This window comes from Portunus trituberculatus, chromosome 41 (assembly GCF_017591435.1).
Source record: "Portunus trituberculatus isolate SZX2019 chromosome 41, ASM1759143v1, whole genome shotgun sequence".
In the NCBI taxonomy this organism is placed as follows: domain Eukaryota; kingdom Metazoa; phylum Arthropoda; class Malacostraca; order Decapoda; family Portunidae; genus Portunus; species Portunus trituberculatus.
This window is the reverse complement of record NC_059295.1, coordinates 28,795,728-28,805,727: the sequence shown is the minus strand read 5'-3', so window position 1 is coordinate 28,805,727 and position 10,000 is coordinate 28,795,728. Positions and strand designations below refer to the sequence as shown.

The 10,000-nt window shown below is 40.4% G+C and overlaps 1 protein-coding gene across 3 annotated transcripts in view; it reads left to right on the top strand.

The window, feature by feature from the left end:
* Positions 1–10,000, top strand: part of LOC123516890 (putative neural-cadherin 2) — a 198,648-nt gene that overhangs the window by 81,117 nt on the left and 107,531 nt on the right. Inside the window, exon 1 of one of the 3 annotated variants that reach the window (XM_045276617.1) lies at positions 8,433–8,556. The exons of the other annotated variants lie outside the window; for them this stretch is intronic. The gene's annotated coding sequence lies outside the window, so the exon portion shown is untranslated. Of the gene's footprint in view, positions 1–8,432; positions 8,557–10,000 lie in introns of those variants that run through there. 3 annotated transcript variants of the gene reach the window in all.

The following is a 10,000-nucleotide window of genomic DNA, read 5'->3' as shown; positions in this document are numbered from 1 at the left end:
TCTGCTTCTCTCTCTCTCTCTCTCTCTCTCTCTCTCTCTCTCTCTCTCTCTCTCTCTCTCTCTCTCTCTCTCTCTCTCTCTCTCTCTCTCTCTCTCTCTCTCTCTCTCTCTCTCAGTTGGAGGGGCGAAAAAAAAAACTGGGGGAGACGCCTCAGAACGCCTAACTTCATAGAAGCTGCTGCTGCTGCTACATGCCACTACTACTACTACTACTACTACTACTACTACTACTACTACTACTACTACTACTACTACTACTACTACTACTACTACTACTACTACTACTACGTTTGATACCGAAAATCTTCTGCGTCAATTCCTGTCATACCTGCCGACCAACACAAAGAATATGTAACCAAGAATTTCGTGTCTCTTACAGTGTTGTCAGTGTGCTTCGTGCCTCCGCTGGGCTTTTGGAAAAACAATGTAGCCGTGTGTCAACATAAAAAAAAAAAAAAAACCTGTGAGATCAGTCTTGTTACCTTCTGTTCGTGTTTCTCCTATTTTTTTTCATTTTAGAATTTTGCGTTGTCCTTCCTCCCACAGTCAGTGTATGTTGTGTAATGCAATTCGAGAAGTGATGATGGAGATGAGGATGAAGATGATGATGGTGATGGTGGCGATGATGGTGATGGTGATGATGTTGACAATGATGTTAATTACTATGAATCAAATGTTTATCTTAATTTGCAACGTACTGTTGAGCCAAAAGCTACAACTATATTTGAAGATTCCATTGTGATAAACGTGATGATAATATTGGATATGGTCTCTGTTACAATAATAAGTATGCAGTGCAGTATTTTCAGCTTCTTTAAAGTATCATATCATAAAGATGGTGGCCGTCATTAGTGATATATTGTTCAAGGTTGTTTCCTTGAAAATGATAGCAATATTTCAGCGAATTGTATCCTTGACAGATTCTAGACTTTAAGGTCGATTACAATGAACTTTGAGTTTTTAATAACTCCGCAAGAAAAATTGCATGGAGTTAGCTCTGGCGAACGTTCCCACCATACATCACCTGACAGGAGATCAGCTTCTCTGTAAACAATTCCTCAAAACTTGCAATGATTTGTGCGCTGTATGTTCCATGGCATATTGTTGACTAAAATCCGCCTACCATTGGCTGCGCTGCAGCTCATCGCGGCAGTTATTGTACTTTGCTCTCTCACAGCAAACGTGTAAGATACTGTATGCATGTGACTTTTAGCTCACTCTATTTGATGATATATATATATATATATATATATATATATATATATATATATATATATATATATATATATATATATATATATATATATATATATATATATATATATATATATATATATATATATATATATATATATATATATATATATATATATATATATATATATATATATATATATATATATATATATATATATATATATATATATATATATATATATATAATGGAAACTTCAAAATGTAAGCATATAAGCTTACACGTATACGTGTAAAGCATACTATTTGCATACATACATATTTCTACTCACCTACACATATAACTTCCCTATCCATGAATATATCCTGATTTGTTGTTAAAGCTTCATGTTGGCTATGTATTGTGATATTTATTCATTGAGTATTTTGTTCTTTTTGTTGCAGGTACGTGGATGGCTTGAGTTTCCAGTAGAGGTAAGAGTGATGGTAGTGTTGGCATTGCTGATGGACAAGTAGAGTAATTCACCTGTATACCCGAGAATTAGACTGCCACTACAGGTGTGGCAATTACTATGGCGGAGTCCCTTGTCTAGTGATAAAAGGGAGAACTCACGCATCAAATATAAAAAGGAAAAAATAACTGTGACTGTAAATTTTCGAAGTGCAGATAGCATTCACGTTTACTGACTTTGTATCACTTTGTGCCGGGCATGTTTCGGAGTTACTTATGCGTCACGCTATGGGGAAACTGCCGCTTCCACGCAACGAGGTACGAGAGGTGACTGACAATCCTACACTATACACCTGGGCGGCTGTGAAAGTGTCCTGCACGCTATCTAACCAGTGAGCAGACTGTTGGATATGACGTTTTGGAATCAGATGTAAGGAATGCAAAGATTTGATGATGTTTACGATCATAAACATTACTGATAACAATTAAGACAACTTAAACACTGGTTACTTTCACTGTTATCCATTATTAATATTGTTTTGAATTGCACTTTGTTTTGGGAAGGAGTTACGATAGAAGACTGACGAACACTTTCACTGTTAGGGCAAGATATCAAGATAATTCAAACACAGGTTATTTCGTTTGATCTGACTTTATATTATTATCGCTCATGGTGCGTCATGGTTCTTTTGTGACGTGTTTGTTACTTTCTATACTAAATACGTGAAAAAATTAACGTGGATCGTGGCTGTGAAGAAACATCATTCAGAGAGAGAGAGAGAGAGAGAGAGAGAGAGAGAGAGAGAGAGAGAGAGAGAAAGTTGGTGCACACGCGTGATATATAAGCAGTATACAGGATTTGTACTAAGCTCGTGTTGCCGTGCATCCATATGTACCTGCTATGTGTGTGTGTGTGTGTGTGTGTGTGTGTGTGTGTGTGTGTGTGTGTGTGTGTGTGTGTGTGTGTGTGTGTGTGTGTGTGAGTGTGTGTACGGGCTCCAACATGCCTGTTTGGAGGGCTGAAAAAGTGTGACTGACTTTTTCCACATAGTTTTACTCTGTAATTTCTTAGTTCTTAACCTGTCAGTGGAACGTGTGTGTGTGTGTGTGTGTGTGTGTGTGTGTGTGTGTGTGTGTGTGTGTGTGTGTGTGTGTGTGTGTGTGTGTGTACCCGCCTGTGTGTGTGTGTGTGTGTGCGTGCGTTGGTACGTTCATTACTCTTCCTGTTGTTGCCGTTACCAGGGCTACCTTATTTTCCTGTTGTTTTTGGCTTGTGATTTGTCAGACCTTAATCTTTGTGTGTGTGTGTGTGTGTGTGTGTGTGTGTGTGTGTGTGTGTGTGTGTGTGTGTGTGTGTGTGTGTGTGTGTGTGTGTGTGTGTGTGTGTGTATGTATGCGGGCACGATGTTTTTCAGGAGAAGTCTCACATACTTTACTCCTTCCTCCGTGATAACTCTTGCGTGGCTGTAGTGATTTCCTCGCCGTCTTACCAGTTCTCTCTTGTTTTAGTCAGATGCTTTAGTCGGGTATGCTGCGCTTCGATGAACTGTTGGTTGGGTTATGTTGGAATCTTTTTTTTTTTATACTGATCAATGTAGATTTGAATCCCTTCTTTACCATGACACATCTTCATATTTATTCTCTTCTTTACCATGACACATCTTCATATTTATTCCCTTCTTTACCATGACACATCTTCATATTTATTCCCTTCTTTACCATGACACATCTTCATATTTATTCCCTTCTTTACTATGACACATCTTCATATTTATTCTGAATACTATTTGGCGATTTTATATAGCTTCAGATACTTATGTGTGAATTGAAATAGTGAAGAGTGTGCCTATTAATCTTCTGATCTTTACAGACCCTTGTTAATGTAAATGATATTGTGTAATCATACACAAAACTCATGGTAGACATGTAAACATTTTCATTGTCATATTTTTGCAATGATATCGTTGGTTATGTTTGGTTAAAGTATGTATTACGTTATCAGTCTTTCTCGTAGTGGTGAAAGATAAGTAGATAAGGAAGTTCTGTTATGAGTATTTCCAGGGCATCACTTTTATGATAGTAATTTAGTTTATTAATTCAAATTAGCTTATACTATGTTGGATGGTTAGCGTTGGTTAGGTTAGATTTCCATGCTTTTGGTGATGAAGGCAGATAATACACACGTGAGTAAAGTCAGTCGTATCAGCCTTTCCAAGGTTAAGCTCTCTCGCATCGATGTCATGTGTTCACTCCACCAATTCATTAAGGCATGTTCACCCGTGTCAATATGCGAGTGAAATTGCAAGTCGCTAGAATTATCGACTGAGCCCTTCTAGTCGAAACACGTTCACACACATAGATTCGGAAGTATCGGATGGTTGGCGGGAAGTGAATGTAAACAAACAGCCACCCAACAAGATGTCTTCCTCTGGTGACGATGGCGATTGCAATCAAATTAGATCATCACAAGTTTTCTATCCTCACCAACAACACCCTGCATAGAGGGAAGCAGTCATCGGAGAGTGGCAGTTATCTCATCGAACGCCGATTTGCGTGAGCTTTTTTTTTTTTTTGCTGTAGAATTCACTTTTAAGGTCCCAGATGTGTTCTTTTTTCCTCACCAACTCCAAAATTTTCTTCTCTACATAGACACCACATTTTCAAACTATTCTCCGTGACGTCACAACGTAAACAAAGTCTCAAATCGACTGAACAAGACCAACATGTCGGTCTTGTTTTGCAACTGTTTTTTTCAGTCGTTAGACACCGATATGCAGTCGCAAACTCTACCGACTTCCAATTTGACGCGTGTGAACCCGCATTTAGACAAGAGTTTTTACAAAGTCGTAAACGCTTTAACGCTTCCCCTCAGATTTCCTCAAAGGCCACAGAGATTAGTTTGGTCTTCATGAGAATTTTTTTCCTATTGGCGATACAGGATTCCTGTTAAACTCTCTTTGGAATCTTGAAAACACCTTTGTAAGCTGCAGCAACCTTCATCACAGCCAGGTGGGAGATGAGGTTGGCAGAGCAGGACTTGATGAAAACACTACAAAGTAACGAGAACGAAAGCTGTAGTAATGCAACGTGTACCTATTAACTTCACCTCGATATACCAAACTCTCTCTCTCTCTCTCTCTCTCTCTCTCTCTGAAAAACTGCATAAAAATGAACCTTCCTATCCTAATTATAAAAGCACCATGTGTTTGAAAGTTTGTAAAGAACATGAAATCTTGAAGTGTGTGTGTGTGTGTGTGTGTGTGTGTGTGTGTGTGTGTGTGTGTGTGTGTGTGTGTGTGTGTGTGTGTGTGTGTGTGTGTGTGTGTGTGTGTGTGAAAAGGAGACGAAGGGAGAATGGAAGGAACTTGCTGTTATCGTCTTTTTCAGTCTTAGTTATTCTATCTTCTTTTTCTTCTTGTTCTTGTTCGTCTTCTCTTACTGATTTTTTTTTCATTTTCATCAATATATACAAGGGAAGCAGATTTAACAGGTTAAAGGAGGTAGTGTGAGTATCCCATATCTTAGAACATAACCTGATATACACTATACAGCCAATTTTCCAGTAGTTGTATCTCTGTCACATGTACCACTCTGAGCCAAACATGCACCAACACACAACAACATTCAGGGAGTCTGAGCATATTCTATGAGGCTAAAAAGTTGTTTCACTCTAGATACGTTTGCGAAACCTGCCTTTGATGATGGGACATGTGTGAGTGTTGTGTGGCCAGGGTAGCTGGGACCGGCTTGCACGTTTACTGGTCAAGGCATTGCTGGAGTGGCTGCACGTGAGACTCTTCCTCATGTGTCATCTTGTAGAAGCTAGTCAGCCCTGCCACGTACCGGCGCTGTCCAGGTTGGTCCGTCTGGCTATCCCAGATGAACCACCTCAGGAGAAACAGCGAGGAGCGGACTGGCGACAACAGATGGCGGCTACTGCTGTCAAGGAGCCAGGCGATCCTCCTGAAAGTGGCTAAATTTCCTGCCGTTGTTTTGCCGAGCTGCGTGATGTGCGCCTGGAGGGACAACTTACTGTCATAAGAAATCCCAGGACCTTCACCTCTTGTGTTCCCAGCATTATCTAGTCAAAGAAGACACAATAATTCAATGCTTGCTCTTGGCACAAGTAGTGGTGTCTTCTAAACGACAAACGTGATCTGAAATTTGTTTCCTTATTCTTTGATGCTGCAGAGGATGGTGTTGTGGTGGGAGGTCGTGAAAATCTCCCCAGAGCTGAAGTTCATTGGTAAGGTGACATTATCATACGCCCTACTCCTCCTCCTCCTCCTCCTCCTCCTCCTCCTCCTCCTCCTCCTCCTCCTCCATATTCTAATCATTCTACTCATTGAGACCCAATCCATTATTATTATCAACACCGTCAGAGAGAGAGAGAGAGAGAGAGAGAGAGAGTAAATACAATCAATAAGATGACAAGGGATCCTCTTGTTGTAACATAAACCAATGATAATCACTGACCTGACAATCTGCGAAGGATAAATTTATAGTTATTTCTAAATCAACATAAAAGTCAGTAACACTAGTCCTACTTTACTATCTGGCTTTTGAATAACGTGTTTTCCTGATGAATCTTGTGTTATTTATTGACAGAAAGAGTTAGTCAAGACGTGTAGGCAAGGTGTACTTTGCTCTCCCTCTTAAATGATGGCGTTTCTTTTAGGTGACTTTTTTTCCTTAACGTAACCGGCCAGTCTTTACTTAGGAAATTAATTTTGTCACCATTTCTGTTTTGCTTTTGTTTCTCGAATGATAGTGTTTCGATGGTGAACATTTTTTTTTTTTATATTTTTAATGATGGCATTGGTTAGTCTGCGCTGGTAAATATCTTTGTCACTAGATGGTCTTCAGGGTTAAACTTATTTGATATTCCTCCACATATAACTCCAAAATTATAGATCACTCTGAGACATTTCTTTTATATTCTAAAGCTACATATCATACTAATTAATCATTGGAAATCCTCTGCTTTGAGTCTCGTTTTCCTCTTTGTTTTATAAAGATGTTTTTAGTGTTGTGGCTTGTTACATATCGCAGCAAAAATGTTAAATGTATGACAGTTCCTTAGTTCCTAGTAGTATAAGTGACACTAGACATTGAGATGAATTTCCAGATGTGAATCCTGAATTCTTGTCGCTGGTCATGTACTACGTTCATTTTCAGCGAATTACTTCCCCCGTGAGATATTACACTGATATTACACAACCCATTAAAAGAACTTGAGATACTTTCTAATGAAATGTATATATAACACAGAGAATACAATATCACTCCTGTCGTAATATTTTCTCGTAAACGATACCGAGGTTTTGAGAAACTGGCCATTTGTTCTCATTAGTGTCCTCGTTCCATAAAATTTCCCACCACGCAAAGTGAAATTTTGTTTCCAATAACATTTCATATCGCACCAGTCTTGAGTGAGAATCTCTAGTATGTATTCTTCAACATTTTATGGTCTCAATACTATCATCAATGTGACTATTTCCAAAGACAACAGGGATGATTGGATTAGATTCATGTGGTGTTTTTTCCCCCTATTAATAACACTGATGCTTAAAGTTTGAATGTTTGTCCTTTCTTTCCTTTTTTTTTTTTTTTTTTTTTTTTATTTATACCATGTGGGCTTTTCACGGGAATTTATGGGCTAAAGGGGGTACTTAATCACTAACAACTTTTTAGGCTTTTTTGTAATCTAAATTGAATATTTCTGTAGTTCAAAAGAGACGAGATCAGCCCTTTATCCTTTCCCGATCTTCATCCCGTGTCCCTGGTTAGTCATTTTACCGCCGTGTCGTGCACCTGTGAGCCGCGATAATCTCCTACCGTGCTCGTGAATTCTTTGCTTCTCACGTATTGTGTTTAGAAACTTCTTATTCAAGGTAAATGAAAAAAGACGAAATAGAAATAATCTGAGGAGAAAACAAGTAAGTACAAGGTTTTAGTATATTTTGTGAGATTTCCTTTTTGCTGACAGTGTTTCTTATGATCTTGGGAATATGATGTATGGCTGAACATTCTTTTGTGAGGTTTACCTGTTCTTGTGGTTGGCAGGTAGACACATGCGTGCGAACGAGCACACACACACACACACACACACACACACACACACACACACACACACACACACACACACACACACACACACACACACACACACACACACACACACACACACACACACACACAGTTTTTCGTTAATATCCATCTCTTCTTCCTTCCTTTAATCAAAGATTTTGGTCGATACGCAGAGAGAGAGAGAGAGAGAGAGAGAGAGAGAGAGAGAGAGAGAGAGAGAGAGACCTGGAACACCCGAGACCGTGACCGAGAGCCTGACGCCCTGAAAGACCGAGAGAACAAGATCCCGAAACGCCTCTGACAAATTGACTTGATCAGCTTAATGAACGTGCACTCAGGTCCTTACGTTTTCTCTATTACTCTTCTCTCCTCACCTGTCCCGCTCTTGTCATTAGCGCCAAGTGAAGTGGGAACAGGTGGGGGAATAAAACATAATGAGAATGCTCCTCTAATGGTGGTAGTGAGAGTGGATGTTTTTCTTTAAATTTGCCAACAACATCCGGTAATCCCAGACGGTCAACCATTGAAGTACTAAGCGGACCCAGCGATGTTAAGTTTGCTGAACGGACTATATAGAAACGATATATTCAGAATGTTGTGGTCGTTGGCGGTGGAAAGGTGGTGGTGATGGTGGTAGCGCCGGCGGCGGCTGTGGAGCTGTAGCGTTGCAGATGAGTCAGTCAGTCGCACGTTGCCTGCCGAAGTGCGTGGCGGGTCCTCTCCTCTCGCGCTCCCACGGCTTCGATCTCTACCGCTGTTGTGTCTCGGCGAAGTTTTGCGGTTGACTTTATCTCGCGTTCTTCTGCGTGGACTTGCTGTTGGTATGGTTGATTGGTTTGATTTAAGAAAGGACTGAAGGAAGAGACGATCCAAGTGACGAACTGACTAACTTCTTTTTATTTCTTCTTTATTTTCGTTTTGTTTTCAGAGGAACAGATAGATAGATAGATAACAGACAGATGGATAGATAGAAGTATGTAGATATGAACTGAGAGATTGATGGATAAATAGATAGATATTCAGTAGTTGAGTACGTAATCGATAGTTAGAGAGAGAGAGAGAGAGAGAGAGAGAGAGAGAGAGAGAGAGAGAGAGAGAGAGAGAGAGTGGAGAGTGTGTGTGTGTGTGTGTGTGTGTGTGTGTGTGTGTGTGTGTGTGTGTGTGTGTGTGTGTGTGTGTGTGTGGCCTATATTCATGACTCGGTGACATTACAATTTTTTCCTCCCTATGAAATGAAAAGAGTCGTGAAAGATGACAGACAGACAAACACACACACATAAACACAACGACTCACGCTAATGCTTCCTGAACCAAGAGAGCGACACGGACAGACGGGCAAAAAGACAGACAGACAGACAGACAGACGGACGGACGGATAAAGGGAAGCAGAACAGGACAAGTTTACGAATGTGTCGGGGTTTGGATGGATGGTACGAGAGATTACGTTTCCGGTCACCAACACGCAATGAATGAAAACGTCACGGTAGGGTGTGTGTGTGTGTGTGTGTGTGTGTGTGTGTGTGTGTGTGTGTGTGTGTGTGATAATGTTATCGCGACAGACAGACGTGGGTACGTGTGTGTGTGTGTGTGTGTGTGTGTGTGTGTGTGTGTGTGTGTGTGTGTGTGTGTGTGTGTGTGTGTGTGTGTGTGTGTGTGTGTGTGTGTGTGTGTGTGTGTGTGTGTGTGTTCTTGTCTGTAGATTTTTTTCCATCATCGTTTTTATTTCTTTCCTTTTTTCTATCATTCATTCACTCCTCCCTCGCCTCTCTGTATGTCTGTCTTTCTGTCTTTCTGTCTGTCTGTCTGTCTGTCTGTCTGTCTGTATGTATGTATGTATGTATGTATGTCTATATGTCTGTCTGTCTGTCTGTCTCTATGCTGTCTGTCTGTCTTTCTCTATGCCGTCTGTCTGCCTCTCTGTCTGTCTGTCTGTCTCTCTCTCTCTCTCTCTCTCTCTCTCTCTCTCTCTCTCTCTCTCTCTCTCTCTCTCTCTCTCTCTCTCTCTCTCCCCCCAATAGTCCTCCCAGCCTGCCACAAAAAAGTTGCAAAAGAACTGCTCTAAGATAAAATACATTCACTATGCAAGTCAGCAACTATTTCCTGATGAATATTAAATTTTCACACCTGTTTTTCACCTTTTAGAAGCACCAACATAAAGAAGGCTGTAGTCATCTGCCGTAATGAACCACACCCCGCTCTTCCCGCACACATTCTCCTCTCCACGCACTTCACATGCACGCACTCGCCGCTTTTTCGTTCACGCCA